The sequence below is a fragment of the Lygodium microphyllum genome, chromosome 18 (genome assembly GCF_053477565.2).
Source record: "Lygodium microphyllum isolate KBCC chromosome 18, Lygodium_microphyllum_v1.1.10, whole genome shotgun sequence".
In the NCBI taxonomy this organism is placed as follows: domain Eukaryota; kingdom Viridiplantae; phylum Streptophyta; class Polypodiopsida; order Schizaeales; family Lygodiaceae; genus Lygodium; species Lygodium microphyllum.
The window spans coordinates 124703006-124721740 of record NC_141152.1 but is presented as its reverse complement, the minus strand read 5'-3'; the positions used below and the strand labels follow the sequence as shown (position 1 = coordinate 124721740).

The 18735-nt window shown below is 41.9% G+C and overlaps 1 long non-coding RNA gene across 2 annotated transcripts in view; it reads left to right on the top strand.

The window, feature by feature from the left end:
- The window catches only part of LOC148021345 (uncharacterized), a 41312-nt gene extending 25260 nt beyond the window's left edge, over window positions 1-16052 (top strand). The window contains exons 1-3 of one of the 2 annotated variants that reach the window (XR_015694539.1): window positions 14048-14277; window positions 14518-15571; window positions 15668-16052. This is a non-coding gene — a long non-coding RNA (uncharacterized LOC148021345). Of the gene's footprint in view, window positions 1-14047; window positions 14278-14517; window positions 15572-15667 lie in introns of those variants that run through there. The other variant, XR_015694540.1, reaches the window with a different exon arrangement.
- Window positions 16053-18735: the final 2683 nt, after the last annotated feature.

The window sequence follows — 18735 nt, the reverse complement described above, 5'->3', positions numbered from 1 at the left end:
CAGGAAGATCATGAAGAACACGAACAACAAAAGCATTGACCTAGAGTTATGACTAATCCTGATTTACACTATTTTAGGGAAACGGAATGGAACTATGCCTTATGGCAGAGAGGTTGAGCTTCACATCCCTCTCGTTTCCCGTTATCCTTGAACCAAGTGCAGCGTGAATCCGCTTCGAACCTGGCGTTTCTGTATAAAGTAGTTCGCTTGGATTCGACGCTAGTTGCCGATAGGAAATGACCAATAAGCAAAACCCTAATTTAGGTCGGTCCTAAGTGGAAACGGCCGGAATAATTCCGTTACGTGGCAGACGTGGAAAGCCCTAGATCGCAAACCCCGTAACATTCCATGGGAGTGCTAGGCAGAGCTTTCAAGACATCCTTTCCAATGGATTGCCAAGACATGTCATGAAGATAACAGGTGGACATGTTACAGTTGGTATCAGAGCCGACCAATGAAGGATTTGTTTTTATAAAATCTTAATGAGATGAATTAAAGCAAATATTTATGTTCCAAAAATTTCCTTATATTCAATGCTGTCTTGCAGTATTACGAAGCATGGAACAAGTTCTTAGTGTTCCAATTCATGTTTATGATTGCGATGCATTTCCTTGATTATCGACAAAGGGTTGAGATGATGAACATCCTAGAGCAAATCCATAATCCATCGCCTTTGTACATGAAACAAAGATGGGCGGGTGCCTCAGGAATCTACTATATAGCTGCCCACCAGTTTGCTTACCTACAAACCAACCTAAAGAGGATCAAGTGGTTGGAAGACCTGAAAGTCGTGAAGTTGTTCATTTTTTTAGAAGCTCACGTAAACTCAACTTTACATATTCAAGGTCAGAGGGTTGAGATGAACTCATATGTATATGAGGAAGTAACCCGTGTGATCCCCACTGACAGGATTAAAGTATTGGGGCGCCATGAGAAGAATGGGTTCCAAAGGAAAGGATACCCTGAACTTCCAATGAGTTACTAATTCCTAAAGATCCATGATGCGAAACCATACTATTATCCTGTAGACAAATGTAATATAACAATGTTGTTCTCCCCAAACTAAATGTAGTAGTTGGCTTATCATCGGAAGAAATGTTGTATTCCGAAAGGGGTAATGCCCATATAAATACAAATAAGACTTCCTTTTATCAATGTTTGATTGTGCATGAGAATCGATAAAAAGTTAAGTAGTTAGATTGCTTGGGTGATAGCGGAATTGAAGATGTAATATAAATCAATAACGATTATCGTATAATAACGTTAAGAAACCTTTATCCAGGCACAACCCCAGGTATAGGTTCCTAGTTCGCCTCCTACATCAAGTACTGCTGTAATCCAGGAGAAGAAGTTTCTTCTCAAGCAAATTAAGCCACCCGAATTTGACGGGAGAGGCAGGTCCGTTCAAGCAGATGCTAAAATTTGGATTGAATCCATGGAGGGTTACTTCGAAGCAGTCGGTACTGCACCCGCCAATCAGGCTATGCTCGCTAAGCTGAAGCTCACCGGCAAAGCTAGGCTTTGGTGGAAGCAATGGTGTAGGGATCAAGGGATCGCAAAAGGATCCGTTACCTGGGAGAAGCTGAAGAAAGCCGTGCACGGAAGATATTTACCCCCTGCATATCGCACGAAAAAAATGAATGAGTTCTAACAGCTAAAACAGTTGGGACTCACCCTTGATGCATACTATTCTAAATTTGTCTCACTTCTTAAGTATGCGCTACAGATGGACATGACACAACAGGTGTCCAAATTTTGTGCTGGTTTAAATCCACCAGTAAATACCCGTCTTGAATCTATGTGTCCATCAAATCTTCAAGAAGCTCTCATTCGAGCTGCGCCTATAATTTAGGAGGTGTAGGCTAGACCAAGGGGTAACAAAACTTGGTCTTATAATGACCCGAACAGAGGAGCATTTAGACCTCAGATGAAGAGAGTTCAAGGTCAGAATCAGGGACAAAGAAAGAAAGCAAGGACTAATAACGTCAACAACTTTGTTCCTACTCAAGGCAATGGCCAAAACCTCCATTGTTTCCATTGCAATGAGCCCGGTCACTTTAAAAGGCAATGTCCCAAACTTGGAGGAGGACATCGCCAAGCACTTTTTCATGGAATGGGCCATGGTCAGGGAGCCACTACTCAAGGCAGAGGAAGAACTGCATGTGTTGCCAATAGGTAAATGTGTGAAGAAAAAGAAGATCCGACCACGGAAGCAGAGTTTGAAAGGGCGACAGTCCATGCCGCTCTACACAAGAAAGGCCCGAATTGCCAGTTCTCGGTAATTCAGACACCATCGGACTATCAAGGTAAAGGTTTCAAGACCTTGATTAATTGTGGCAGTACACATTCCTTTATCTCACCAGCTTGTGCAAAAAGACTAGGAATAGCCACAATAGAAGCACCTATTTTGCTTGTGGAATTGGCAAATGGTCGTGAGGTTACTTGTACCAGGCAAACTGCTAAGGTGAAATTCTTCCTGGGAGGAAAGATGACTTCGGTCAAATTCAGAGTCATGAATTTAGCTATTCATGAGTGTCTACTCGAAATGGATTGGCTTAAGCCTAATGACGCCCACATTCATTGTGGAAAGGGCTAAATTTTCTTTCGAAACTCTGAAGGGGATTTGGTCACAACTCAAGGTGAGGCTGGAATGCCAAAAATCCAATTGGCCAAATCATCTCAGATCATAAAAGGAGTCAGAAAAGGATTACCTATCTACTTAATTAAGCTCAACAAGTTAGATTAGAAGCAAGAGTCTAGTGAAGGACCTTCTTGGCTAAAGGAATTTGCGGATGTATTTCCTGAAGATTTGACAGAACTCCCGCCTCAAAGAGAAGTGGATCATGAGATTAAGCTAGTACCAGGAGCTGCGCCAATTGCAAAAAGACCTTATAGAATGTCCATACCAGAAGTAATTGAGCTGAAGGAACAACTCAAGCAATTGCTAGATCAGGGCTACATCCATCCTAGCAGTTCACCATGGGGAGCTCCAGTACTATTCCAGAAAAAGAAAGATGGGACACTTCGACTATGTATTGATTACTGAGCGTTGAATCAATCAACTGTCAAGAACAAGTACCCTATTCCTAGAATAGATGAGCTTCTTGATCATCTTCAGGGTGCAAAGATCTTCTCCAAGATTGATCTCAGGTCGGGTTACTATCAGATAAGAATCAAGGAAGAAGATATCCCCAAGACGGCCTTCAATACAAGATATGGGCACTTTGAGTTTCTAGTTATGTCATTGGGGCTTACGAATGCCCCTGCCACCTTCAATAGGTTAATGCAGGATATCTTTAGGCCATATCTTGATGATTTCGTGCTTGTCTTCTTCGACGACACTTTAGTCTATTCCAAACAGGAAGAAGATCATGAACCCCAACTTCGGATTGTCCTTGAGACAATGAGGGCGCATAAGTTGTATGTTAAGATGAAGAAGTGTGCATTCTTCAAACGTCAGATTGAATATCTGGGTTTCATCGTATTAGCGGAAGGAATCTCAGTGGACCCAGCCAAGGTCAGAGATATACTAGAATGGCCAATACCAACATCTATCAAAGAAATACGCACCTTTCTTGGATTGACAGGATGGTATAGGGTCTTCATAAAAAACTATGCTCTGATTGCAGTACCTCCGATGGACTTAGTGAAGAAGAAAACTTCCATTGCATGGTCAACTCCCGAACAAACTAGCATCGATAGGTTGAAGCACAGTTTAATATCACCACCTATCCTGAAACTTCCAGACCTCAATAAGGAGTTCGAGGTGGTAACTGATGCTAGCGCACTTGCCTTGGGATGTGTGCTCATGCAAGAAGGTCACCCGGTAGCTTACTCTTCAAGGAAAATGAAGGGTCATGAGAAGAATTATGCTACCCATGATCTGGAATTGCTAGCTGTCATCCATGCTCTAAAGCTTTGGAGACACTACCTGTTGGTAAACAAGTTTACTCTAGTAACTGACCATAAGAGTCTCAAATGGATCTTTACCCAGAATGAGCTCAACATGAGGCAACGTCGATGGATTGAAGTGCTGGAGGAATATGACTTTGAAATCAAGTACTTACCAGGGAAAGAGAATATAGTTGCCGATGCACTTAGTCGCAAGGCATTCCTTAACTCCCTAATCTTGCACAATCCATCAATAGCTAGATCTCTAGCTACAAAAGTGTCTATGCCAAACAATCAAATACTGAGTTAGCTAGAGAGGATGCATGCCATGATCCAGCCTATCAAACGATGCTAAGGGAAATCTCTATCAAGGATCAGGACCAGAAGCTGCAAGCTAAGTATCATGAATTTTCTATCAATAGTGGACTTGTCTACTATAGAACAAGGCTGTGTATACCGGCAAGTCTGTCACTTAAGCAGAAGATATTGTGGGAAGCTCATGATTCCCCTTTCTCAGGACATCCTGGCTATGCCAAGACTCTTAATGCAGTTAGGAAGAGCTACTATTGGGAGAGGCTTAAAGGTGATGTTCTCAAATATGTCACCGAGTGTTTGTCTTGTCAACATATCAAAGCCGAACATGTCAAGATGCCAGGGAAGCTGCAACCGCTTGACATTCCCCAAATGAAATGGGAATTCATCAGTATGGATTTTGTTGTTGGCCTACCCCAAGTCCAGGGAGGATACAACTCCATCATGGTTGTGGTTGACATGATGAGTAAGGTTGCACCTCTTATTCCAAGACCTACTATAAAGCCTCGGACATTGCAAGATTGTTTATCAAGGAGATATTCAAGCTACATGGGTTACCCAAAAGAATCATTAGTGATCGTGATTCTCTCTTCACATCACAATTCTGGAGAGCTATCTTTGAAGACATTGGGACTCAACTCTGCTTTAGCACTGCTTACCATCCCCAAACGGATGGCCAAACAGAGCGAGTAAATCAAGTCATCGAGGATATGCTTAGGGTATACTGCTGTCGTGAGCCGAAGAGGTGGATTCAATACTTGCCTTTGGTTGAATTTTCCTACAATGCTTCTTACCAACAAAGCATTCAGATTTTCCAAGCATTGTATGGTCATGACTGTCGAAGTCCCCTAAACTTCTCAGATCCAACCTTGAGGGTTGAAGCTTCAAGGCAGATATTGGAAGAGATGGATGACCAAATAAAGTCAATAAGACAGGACATCCAAGCCGCCAAGGATAGACAGAAGGCATACACGAATTTGAAGAGCCAAGATAGAATCTTCAAAGAAGGAGACATGGTCTTCATTCGCGTATGCCCTAAGAAGAGTTCCCTATCCTTAGGAGATTGCAAGAAGCTAAGTCCAAGGTATTGTGGACCATACAAGATCCTCAAATGCCTAGGACCTAATGCTTATAGATTGCAACTCCCTGAGAACCTAAAGGTTCACAATGTATTCCATATCAGCCTATTAAAGAAGTATGTACCTAATCCTAACCATGTACTTGACGAATAACAAGTTGTAATGCCTAATCAAGGAGTCCTTGAACTAAGGCCTGATAGGATCTTAGATATTAGGGAGAGACAACTGAGATCCAGAACCTTGAGAGAATGCCTTGTTCAGTGGAAAGATTATCCTGAAGAGGATGCCACTTGGGTAGATGAAGGCACTCTTAACCATCAATATCCCCAATTTATCTCGAGATTAGGACATCTCGATTCCTCCAAGCGGGAGAGAATGTAATATCCCGAAGGCACGCGTGAACTGCCTCAATAAAATGGATTTGGATAATTTAGTTGATAAAATATTTTTTAAAAAATTATTTCCCCTCTCCTCTAGCCGACTATCGAGATGGAGGAAGAGGGGAATAGTATGGCAGGCAAGCTCCTTGTTGGAGCTTGCCTAGGCTAGTAGCCATGCCCATCGACGCGTGGGGGGGAGGGAGAATCTTATCTCCTCCCCTATATATATCGAGGGCGCTACCGTGAAGAGCAGAAAGGGAGTGCTGTCGCCTATTGTTGCTGTGAGGAGAGAGGTTGAAAACGCCGTGCTGCTGACAGTAATCGTGAGGGAGGGAGAGGTTAAAGAGGTCGCCGCCTTGTGGCGTTATTGAAGATGGAGACGTGAGCTGTCGCATCAATCTGCACGCCGCCAAAGGTCATAGCCGCCACCACGCTGCGAAAAGGGGAGCCACCTCCCTTCCACGTGGCTCCACTAAGATCCTTTGAAGCTTTGGAAGCTTCTTGAGGAAGCTTTCAAAGGCCTTGATAAGCCCCCCTTCATATGAGCCTATTCAAAGTCTTTTCCCCCCTCCTGAATTGCCATTAAAGGCACCCTCCTGTGGCCTTAATACTACCTCCTCAAATTTCCCCCTTGGAGCTTTATAGGCGCCCTTTCCACCCCAAAAAAAAGGTTTGACCTTCAAATGTACTTTTTATCCCCCATGTTTTTAAATCCCCCCTAGGGACCCCCTTAGGCCCCCTTTCCCATAGCCTTTAAGGCTACCCTTTTTTTCCCCCTAGAATTTCCCCCCTAGGGCCCCCCCTTTAGCCCTTTTTCCTCCCCCCTCAAATTTTCCCCTTGGACCCTTAGGCCCTTTCTCACCCCCTCAAAAGCTCTCACCTTAAAAGCCTTTATTTTTCTCCCCCCGTATCTCAAATCCCCCTAAGGACCCTCTTAGTTTTTTTCCCCCATGCAAAAGAATACTTTTTTTAGCCCTTTTCATACCTTTTTTTTCTCCCCCACACGTAAAAGAAAAGAGGATGTTAAGGTTTGTTTTTGTGACACCTTCTTTTCCCATACAAAAGCCCTCGTAAGGGTTTCTACACCTTTTATTCCCCATTCGTGCGAGTCTTTAAAAGGCCATTAAGCCTTTCCCATGGGTTTAATGGGCCTTATTCGCGAAAGATTTTGAAACACCCCCTTTTGTGAAATCCCTACTTCAAGGAGGAAGCCTTCTAAAACCGCTTCCGAGGGACGATGCAAGTTATCGCAAAGGGAGCTACAGTGGAATTTCAAAAAGGAGTTGCAAAGCTGCATCCACCACGGAAAGGCTGCATTCGCGATGCCTCCTAAGAAAGCCCAAGGCGCAACCGCAGGAGGATCGTCTCCTAGGATCCACGGGGACATCTCACCACAAGTCGAGGTTTTCCTTCCTAATTTTTATTTGGTATTGTTATAATCGTGCAAGGATAATTGTTGGAAATAAGGATGTATTTTTTGTCTTAAATGCTTTAGAAAATTGATATGCATTTATTCCATATTTACAAAAACAGAATTAAGATAGCACACTTCGTTTAGGCATGGAAGTATAAAATTGCATGTCATATTATTAAGCCATATCTTCTTTGCAGTAAGTCATCATGGGAAGTGCTAATAACCCATACGGAATTTCAAGGCATGAAATGACTCTTACATTGCATAACTCTAGTCAATTATCGTTTTTCAACTGCATAATTACTAGTAAAAGGTTGCTTATTTAGCATAAATCATGCTCGTAAGTTATAGGATGATTAGTTGGAATAAGGTTATAACCTAACCTTGATCTTAAAATTGATAAGTTAGGATTGAAAAACAATTTATGCATAAACAATGAGTCATGTGTTTATGGAAATGATAGCTAATTATCGTCAATAATTAAACAAATTGGCATAAACCTAAACACCTAAACCCACGGAGTACTCAATTTAGAAAGAGTTAATTCAATTCCAAAGAACTCACTAGGATTTAATACGTGACCTAGTTGCACGTATTGCTAAAACTGAAACTCCTATACCCTAAATACTTGCCCACATTCACCGAATGTGGGGACAGTGGAACATATTTGGGAAAGTGATCTAGGGTTTGTCCCTAAGAATCTTACACTAAAAATATGAAACCTGGAACCCTAGGACTAACGACGTCAGCATAACGTCATCATGAACAGATTGTTCGTGACTCCATTTGATGAGTACAATAGTCTCATAGTCGATGCGACACTTGTGCAACAAGTGCAGAGTCGTATGATCTTGTGTTTGGACCACAAGGGAATGGCCAATTCTCGCAATGAGGTTGGCAGGTCCTTACGCAAGTTATCTTGCAAGAGGATGAATAATCATCCTAATATGGTATCTTTCTTGAGTAAAGATAATTGTTTGGAAGCAAAAAGACCAGTCGATAAACTGAAATAATCTATGAACTTAAGGTTTGACCAAGTCGGGTTAGTAGGGTATGCCCTAACCCAGGATATAGGGGATCTTGCCAAGTTGCAAGTCATCCCGGATCGAGTGTTGAACACACGCGAGAGGAAGGATTCATTCCTTAGCAGTTTTCCAACAAAAAATGACCAATGGAAAAGTTTGTGCTTGTTACAGATTTAAGAGCACTATTTGGCTTTGTTTGATCAATGAATTAAAAGATAAATGGATATCTAATACTTTAGGTTGAAGGCCTGAAGGGAGAGGCAGCTTCAGTTACCCCGGAATGCCTGCCTGACCCTAACCAAGGGGGTTGTTAACCGCGCTGGGAAGGTGGACCAAACCTGCCGTGAGAGGTCTCTCCGTTGAGTGCTACTTGGAGGAGGAGGATGCTTGGGTGCTAGGGGGTCTTTGGCTATAAATCCCTTGCCTTTCGGGCCTTGCACAAGAGGCTAACATGACTCCGGATTGGATCTCGAGGCCCGTATACTAGTCTATGGGCAGAATCTTGGATTACTGATCCCTGTGGATTGCTAGATAGCCTTCGAGTAGATTGTGGATAAGCCTACGGGCTGAACTTTATGTATTTCAAAGATAAATATGATAACTTGTTAAAAAGGAACTTGTTTGATGTTGCTTTCTATGTCAAGTGCTATGGTTACGTGAAAGAACGAGTGCCTAACGGGCTAATTGAAAGCCGATTGATACATGTCCAATTAAATGTGTTAGGTAATTAAATAACTAAAACAACTCGAGGAAAGTGCGGTGGATGTGGCCATAGGTCCATCCTACGGATAGGTGGTCCCAGATGGTCGGGAACTTTTCTCAAATCATGATGGACAGCAGGAAGATCGTCGAAGAACACGAACAACAAAAGCGTCGACCTAGAGTTATGACTGATCCCGATTTACACTTTTTTAGGGGAACGGAATGGGACTATGCCTTATGGCCGAGAGGTTGAGCTTCGCATCCCTCTCATTTCCCATTCTCCTTGAACCAAGTCTAGCGTGAATCCATTTTGAACCTGGCATTTCTGCGTAAAGTAGTTCTCTTGGGTTCGACGCTAGTTGCCAATAGGAAATGACCAATAAGCAAAACCCTAATTCAGGTCGGTCCTAAGTGGAAACGATCGGAATACTTCCGCTACGTGGCAGACATGGAAAGCCCTAGATTGAAAAACCCCGTAACATTCCATGGGAGTGCCGAGCAGAGCTTTCTAGACATCCTTTCCGATGGACTGCCAAGACATGTCATGAAGAAAATAGGTAGACACGTTACAGTTGTGGTCGTCGTAGTCATAGTCATAGTCGTAGTCATAGTCATAGTCATAGTCGTAGTCATGGTCATCGTAGTCGTGGTCCTAGTCATAGTCATAGTCATAGTTGTGGTCGTGGTCGTAGTCGTGGTCGTGGTCGTCATAGTCATAGTCATAGTCGTAGTCATGGTCGTAGTCGTTGTCATGGTCAATTTGTGCTTGTGTTCTCCACGGTGTGTTGGCTATGGGTGTCAGTGTCTCTAGTCAGATCTCTCTCTCTTTCTCCTTTCTCTTCTCTCAACCATTCTCTCTCCCTCAATCTTCCCTCTTTCTCTCTTCCTATACTCTCCCGAAATCCTTCTCTCTCCCCCTATCTCTTTTCTTTCTCTATCCCTCTTTCTATTTCTACCTCTCTCACTTCTCTCCTCTTCTTCTTTAACTTTACTCTCTCTCTAACTCTTGTCTCCTTCTTCATCTCTATATAAGTGGTCGTAGTTGTAGTCGTTGTTGTAGTCATAGTGGTGGTCATGGTCGTAGTTGTGGTCGTGGTCGTGGTCGTATTCGTGGTCATAGTCGTAGTTGTAGTCGTAGTCGTGGTCATCGTGGTCGTGGTTGTGGTCGTGGCCATAGTCGTAGTCCTAGTCGTGGTCGTAGTGGTAGTTATAGCCATGATCGTAGTTGTAGTTGTGGTCGTGGTCGTAGTCGTAGTCGCAGTCGTGGTCATGGTCCGGTCTCTCTTTCTATTTCTACCTCTCTCACTTCTCTCCTCTTCTTCTCTAACTTTACTCTCTCCCTAACTCTTGTCATGGTTATGGTCATGGTCGTGGTCGTAGTCATTGTCATAGTCGTGGTCATCGTGGTCATGGTCGTGGTTGTGGTCGTGGTCATGGTTGTAGTTATAGTCGTGGTCGTGGCGATAGTCGTAGTCGTAGTCGTGGTCGTGGTCTTCATAGTAGTCATAGCTGTGATCGTTAAAGAAAATGAGAGAGGGAGAGGAAGAGAAAAAAGAAGAACGAATGAGAGAGAGGGAGAGGAAATACATACAGCATAATAAAGAAAGAGAAAAAGAGAGAGAGATGAAGAATAGTTTAAGAAAGAAAAAAAGAATAATAACAAAAATAATTTTTTTGTCGTAACGTAGATAAAATGAAAAACGATGAAGTTCTTGTTATTCAAGATCGTGAGGCGTATCTTAATCAGCATGTCCCATGTCCTTGCTCTCAATGCAAGCTGGCAATTAGACGAAAACGTCGATTGTCTATAGAACACATACGATACTTCGGCGAGTTTCAATTTGAGATCATTGATCAGGCGATTGCGGATTTTCAGTACATGGTAAGAAGAGTTATTATCAATCATGCATTGTACTCGCAAGCTAATTGAATACCATATACAAGAAGATTGGGTGTGGCTAGCAAATTTTCTATCCAAGGAGGTGATATCTCGTCCTAAGGAGGAGTGCACCCTTTGCGGCCAATTAAAAGAGTTCGCGCGCATGCGATGGATAGAGTGCATGAGCCAATCTACCACTTGGAAGGCACCACCCAATCTATATCGTCAATACCAGAGGAGACAAGCAGCCTTCTAGACCTACCTACAATCTTGGAGCTTGAGATGGAGGCAATGATCGATATATTGATTCCCATGGATGTTGAGACTTCTGATCTGCTTAGAGAGGAAGCATCCATATCATTATATGATGGGTCCCGAGTATGTCGCCTAAAGACATTGCTTGCACTCCTAAGTGTGCAAGCAAAATACGGGTGGAGCGATGCGAGTGTGATCCAGTTGTTCAGGTACCTTGTACGTACGCTTCGTTGATTTCTTTTCGGCACTAGTATTAAAAATATCTATATTTTTTAAATGTGTTTTATGATTTTTTTAAGGTTATTAAAATATCATATATTACCACCTGCAAATACCATGCCTGAGTCTCATGATGATGCATGACATGTTTTACGAAAGCTTGGCATGGACTACAACAGCATCCATGCATGTATCAACGATTGTATACTGTTTCGAGGAGAATACGAGACTATGGAGACATGGTTCTCACAGGTATCGACAGAAATTGCAAGGGCAAACCATCCCTCAAAAAGTTCTCAAATACTTTCCGCTTATCCCCTGCATAAACCACATGTTTCGTACATCCGACATGGCGAGCTTAACAATGTGGCATGCATAGAATAGGTCCACAAATGGAGTTCAATGAATATCAGTAGATTTACGCACATGGAGTCATATTGACTCTACCTTTCTAGACTTTGCCGAAGAGCCAAGGAATCTTCGGCTCGGTCTTGCAATGGATGGTGTGAATCCATTCGATCTGCGCTCAACTTCTTACAGTGTGTGGCCTATAGTCCTTGTCAACTACAATATCCCTCCATGGCTCTCTACGAAGAAAGGATATCTCATTCTTAGCTTGCTCGTCCCCGGCCGCTACAAAGTCAAAAATATGGATGTGTACCCTTGTCCATTAGTCAATGAGCTTAAGATTTTGTGGGAGGATGGGGTCACCGTGCAAGATCTGAGCAAGAATGATGGTCGAGGGTACACCAATATTTAAGCCATTCTCATGTGGGCGATGCATGAATTTCCGGGATTTGGAGAGTGCTAAGGTAAATAGGCTCCTGTTCTCGTTGGTAATATCTATATTTTATCTCATTCAAGTTTCTATTTACTGGATAGAGGTGTTGGAACAGGTCTGGTTACCTCAGATTATCATGGATGTCCATTGTGTAGGCCATAGTTAGACTCCCGAAGGTCACGAACCATGAAAAAGATGGTATATCAAGGACACGTTGCTTTCTTGCCAGAGGGTCATGAACTCACGGAAGGTTTTCTTGGACGACCTCCAACACGTATGAATGCCGCAAGCTTATACGAGCTGAAAATGGTCCACGAGGAGTCACATTCAAATGGAATGCAGCGGTTCTCAGTTTTCTACGAGTTTCCATATTGGACCTACTTACAGATCAAACACTTATTGGATCCCATGCATATTTTCAAGAACATAGGCAGCTTGCTATGGGACCACATCATAGGAAAGAGAGACACTATAGGGGCACGAATGGATTTGAAGAAGGTAGGCAAGATGGAGGCACTTTGGCCACAGTCAAGTGCTGATGGTCGCATGCAGCTAGCTCGCGCTCCTTGGTTTTTTTCCACTAAAGAAGAGTGCATTGTGAAGCAAGTCGTCAAGTCTATCCGCACTCCGATGGGTATGATGCGTTCTCTCAGGTTTGCATTTTCTAAAGACGACCAATTATCAGGGCTAAAATCCCATGACTATCATAAGATATGTTAGGTTTGTACTACGAATGGATTGTAATTAGTGTGCGCATTTTTATTTTTGGAGTATAGCCATTGTTCATAATGCTTTCTCATTTGTGGCAGTTTGTACTACCGATCGCGATCGCAGGATGCCTTACTCCAAAAATACGCGGGGCCATTTACAAGTTGTCAACTTTAGTGTAATGGATCTCACATAAGGAGATTAAGACGTCCTCTATTGAATCTGCGAGGCATGGAGCAGTGGAGACAGTCTGTCTCTTTGAGGAGAAATACCTGCCTACCAGCATGCTCACAATACAAATCCACCTGCTTGTGCATCTTGTAGATGAAGTGGAGATTGCTGGACTTGTCCATATGCGATGGATGTTTTACTTGGAGCACTTCATGAAAACCCCGAAATACTTTGTGCGACAACGAGCTCCGCCTGAAGGTAGCATGGCTGAAGGTTGGTTGGTGTCTGAGGCGCTAGTGCATATTTCACAATGGCTACTAACGGTGGATCCAGACAAAAATATGCTATGGTCGCTGAAGGACGATGATAGACTGACCAGAGATGTGGTGGTTGGAAATGGGGTAGAAAAAATAATGGATGCTGCAATGGAGAAGAAGGTGAATTGCTTTTTTATGTTGCACCATGCCTCTATGGAGACATGGCTCACCAGGTACCAGTAAGCTAGGCAAGATCGAGAGGAAGCACGATCTGAATTTCGACGTAGTATGCACCATTGACCGATTCGATATCCCCAGGGTATGGAGGAGATCCCATAGTTCATGTCAACGCAATGGTTTCATGGAGCTTTGACCGCAGCGTCTCACGAAGGGGCGGAGGTCTCAATGGAGGAGTGGGAATTCTCGAGGGGATGTAGTCCAAAGTTGATGACGTGTTTAGGATTTTTCGTATCTATATTTTATATGCAAAAACTAATTTGAGTGTTTCAATGTACAGTACAAAATATATAGTGCAGTGTGGTCGCGCGAATGGCATTTTCGCGTGGAGCGTATTGACAAAATGCGTTCCACAATGGACTGTGGTATCATGGCAAGGTTCGAGCAGGAGAGCCAACGACGAGCAATAGATCCAAACATGATTATAGATGAGATGGAGTATTTTGGGAACTTGCAAAGTATCGTTACGGTGGATTACCATAGCTTCTCCATGATACTATTCAATGCGTAGTGGTTCAAAGTGGTACTTAAAGGAGCTAGAGCAACAGTTCGACAAGGTCCATCTGGATTTCTAGAAATAGATTTCGAAAAAAAATGGATGGATTTGCATGATACCTTTGTGTTGTCGGTCCATTGTGAACAGGTGCATGAACTCATTTGTTTGTTAATTGTATTACGACATGGTACATGTCACAATAGTTTAATCTCTTTTGTACATGTTTGTGAATAGGTAATCTTCTATCCAAACCCTCGACAACCTTGATGGTGGTATGTTATACCTTCAGCTCCCCGAAGTGCGAGAGTGTATGATCAAAGCGATGTTCCGAGCATAGAGGAGGACAATATGCAAATAGAGGGGTCGATATTGCAAGGGGTCGAGGCCACTAAAAGCTTGGAGCATGTAGAGGAGCCAGCATCGACTAACAATGATGGAAATATAGGAGTCCAAGAATTCTTTGAGAATGAGGTGGGCTCATCCTTTTGTGGTGACATGTCTATCGACCTTTCAGTGTATGCAGAGTTGTGTCAAGAGATTGACATGGGACCATAGGATACTTCATACTTGGAGCATCCATTTACTCAAATCGTTGACTAATCGCAGTACATAAGATATGCATTTTAAGTGAGATCATTTTGTTAGGATTTATATTATCGTGCTTTGTATGATTTAAATTGATTATACTAACATCATTTTTTGTATGTGCAGGTGACCTTTTTAGGATGAGTCGAGGAATGAGCAATGAGGAGTTGCAGGATTTCTTCACGTGCATGTCTCCAGATTAGATTGCGAGATTCAGAGACATAGCAGACCAGGAGTTATCTTGAACATTGTCAGGCCGCTCTACTAGATCTACTTCAATACGATCAAATGCTTCGGCTTCGAGCAGACAAGGTCAACGCTCCAAACTTGGGCCAGAGGGAGGGAGTGCTTCAGGGTCAAGGGGATGCTGTAGAGATACAGAGGCAGTGAGCCCGCGGTCGGCACCGAATACAGGTGCACCTCCTCGCTCTCGTGGCGGTTCTAGGGAGCATTGCTCAGGTGGATGTTGTGGAGGCGCGGACGCAGTGTCTCCGTCTTGTCGTTCTACTGGAGTTGCATCACCCCCAGGATTTGTCACACCTGTGGGGATGTCTACTCCAGTTACTCTGACTTTTGCTTAGCCATCTGTAGGTGGCACCCCTATGGCTGCTACTCCAATAGATAATACCCCGGTCGGTATACCAGATGTACAAGGGTCTTTTGGATATGCCCAAGAGCGTGGACATAGGTGGGAGAGGACCCATCTTAGGCATACCCCAGAGGGATATGTCTATCTTGTCGATGATAGATCAGGAGCCATCATCATGAATAATGACGGGAGGAGGGTGATGGCTCACATGTGAGAGTTGTGCCAATTAGTTTTTGTGCACGTCTTAGATCATTGGAAAAACATACCAGAGGGGAGCAAGGACTACATAGTAGTATCCTTGCATGAGGATTTTTTGATTCCAGCCACAGCAGATAGATTTTCTACAGGCTGGATGATGGACTACATGCGTGCCTATATGTCACACAGACGATCGGACGCACGCAAGGCACTCAAGAGTGGGGCTGCAAAGCTCGAGTGGCTAGACACGAATGACTAGTGCCGACTGAGAAGGAGGCTACAGATTCTCTAGGACGTTGGAGTCAGCAACGCGATGCGGCGAGGGCACGACTAGAGGTTGGAGTGGTCCATCATCTTGGGAGTGGCGGCCAAAGGATATATCTGGAGAACTTTGTAAGTTTTTCTTTCGTTTTGCTTGCTTTTTTTTTTGCAATATCCTTTGTACTGACAATCATGTTTCTAACAATTAATATTTTGTTTTCTTTGCAGCACTCCATTACGAACCACGATCCGACTGGCCTTGAGACTTGATATGTAGAGAGGCACGGTCTGGCTGCATTGATCAACCGATTGTATAGACGCGGCGGCCCTATAAGTCACTCATCTTTCTTGTTCGTAGTTACCATGTTTAATTAGAATGCATTATTGTATGGTGGACTAATGTGTTGTTGTTTCTTTTTTTGCAGAGTCCGTTCGATGCTCCTTTGCGGTGGGACGAGCTTTCGGATAGCGAGGATATGTAGCTCGCCCTTGGATACCTGGAGCTCACACACCCTTCTTTTTTGGTCGCCCTATCTGTGTAGATATTTTCTATGTAGTAGTGGTATCTTGTCATGATTGTACCAGTCACTTTCATTATGTGATCATGTATTTATTTCATGTATCAATGCTATGATTTTAGTATATTTTGTTTTTGTTTACAAGAGCATTGTACACAATGCAGAAACTATTTTGTATGGCCTAAATAAAGCACACGGTGCTAGCTGCCCTGCCACAATTTTTTTTTTTGCCTGTGACCGTCACTATTAGTGTCGCAAATTTACCTGCACTTGTCGTTATTTGCATCGCAAAGCGTCGTTATTAGCATCGTTATTTGTGTCGATATCATATCGACGCAAATAGCGATGCTGATAACAACGCTAATACCGACTGTTCTGTGGTGTCACCAATAACGACGTTGTTTGCGATGACGGGGGCAAATTTTGTTATTTATAATTTCGTCGCTTTTAACGTCAATATAAGGCCTATATCTTGTAGTGATTGATTACCTCTTGATAAATTTGTGCCATTAGGATTTGGTGGATAGATACGTACGTTACAAATACAGATATGCACTTAGATATGACTACATTCTCTAGATTTGCAAGGCCATGCACTCTCTAGAATTTGGATGAAAATGAATTAATTTGTAAACACTTTAGATTGACTTTATGATCTTTCTACATTATGAAAGGTACTGGATATTGAATGATATGTATTGATTTATCAATGCCGATCATCTTCCCTATATTAGAACCAACCTTAAGTAGATATAGTGGATGGAAAATCTAAAAGTTGTTTAATGTTTATTTTGAAGAAATCTAGGGTTAACCATACTATTAATATATCTAATTTCCATGGGTAAATATTTATACTAGGATTATTATCATGATGTAACGTCTCTTAGCTATTAGAAAAACGTAAATAAAAGATGACTCTTTGCATAAGCTCAATAGCTCCTAAAAATTTATGTTAAAATGTAAGAAGGTTTATATGGAATCTTTATAATGTATATTAAACTAGTTCATTATGTGCTGTAAACCAATACGTTTTAGTTGACATTAATTCTATTGAGTTACAAGAGAGGAAATCCCTTCTCAAGCAAATTAAAGAAGAAAAAAAGAATGAGAACAAAAACCAATTGTTTATCATTTGTAACGTAGACAAAATGGAAAATGATGATGGTCATAATGTTCAAGATCGTGAGGTGTATCTTAATCAACGTATCCCATCTCCTTGCTCTCAATGCAAGCTGGAAAAGTCAGACAAAAGTATCGCTTGTCTCTATAGACTTTGAGCAAACGATAAGAAAGGTGTGTATCAATCATGTCTTACAGTCACAAAATAATTGAATATCATATACAAAAACATTAGATGTGGCCATTAAATTTATAAAGGGAGCTAACATCTCATCCCAAGAAGGAATGATTGTATGCAACCTTGGATCGTGCAAGTCTTGTATATTTATATTCTCTTTTGCAATTGGTTACCTTTATATTTTACTATCAAATTTTAACTATTATATGATGAAGGCTAGTATGAGGAGATGCATGCTTTACATTAGCTCTATTAATTATTTCAGCAAGATGATATGCGTTTATTTCTTACAACATAGAAGTGAGGTTTTGAGAAATTTTTGAAGTTCAAATCTATGGTTAAAAATACAGTTTGGGAGTTATATAAAGTAATTGAGATTGAATAATCGATGTGATTATATGTCAAATGGGTTCTCTAACTATTTGAGAGATCATAGAGTTAATAGATAGGTTACATGTTATTGTGCTGCTTCATGAACACAATGTGAAAAACCATCCAGTGCATCATCATCCAACTTTCTTATAAAACTAGAGAGGCAATGTCATATTAGTCATTAGTGTTAGTGTCCATAGTATGAATGGTTCAAAGTGATGGGATTTTTGGATAATTTTAATATCCTTTGATATTTTAGACAATATTTCTTGTGAATATTCTCAAAAGGTGTAAAAAACTTCTAGAATAGGATGTCATGCAAAAAGAAAGTTTCTTTTCATTCAGTTTTGGGATATATCAAGAAAAAACAAGGGCTTCGGAATTCCCATCGTGTGTGATCGTAGTTTTTTTGTAGCAAATAGCACTCTGTACGAAGAAGGTAGAAAATGAGTGATCTGAGAGAATTCTAGTCAAGTATATTTGGGTTTCGCCCCCTTTCGAAGCCAAGGGAACCATTAGATTTTCCATCTTAGTAGTAGCATAGTACAAGCTAGTGTTTGGTGCAAGTTTTTGGGAATAACAAGGTGAAACAAAGGTACCGTGAAGGTGATACTCATTGTAAATATGTTTTCTTAATCAAGGATTGCTTTTGGGATACTTTAAGCATCTGATCTCTTCTATGTGTATAGTTTCATCTCTCATTGGTCTCTACTCCATGTAATCTCTATCATAATATTTGATCTCATACAAGAATCTGCCTAACGTCATATACATCGATTCATCCCTTACTACTCTTATTGACTCCCATATTCATAGACCCGATGTCCAACATACACACGGATTATCTTGACATCTTTTTGGTGAACCTGATATGAAGGTCAAGGTGAAGAGTCATGTATGGTTGCAGGTATGGATTTAGATGCATAGATACTTTTGGGGTAAGATATAGATCAGGTTATGGAGTATCTTCAAAAGCTCCTTGAGCTAGATACATAGATAATGCAGTTGGGATGCAACTTCTGGTTATATATCTAATGTTTCTTGAAGCTTATAAGACTCTAATGAAATTTGCATGAGTCTTAGGCCGATGAACATGTGCGTTATATGCG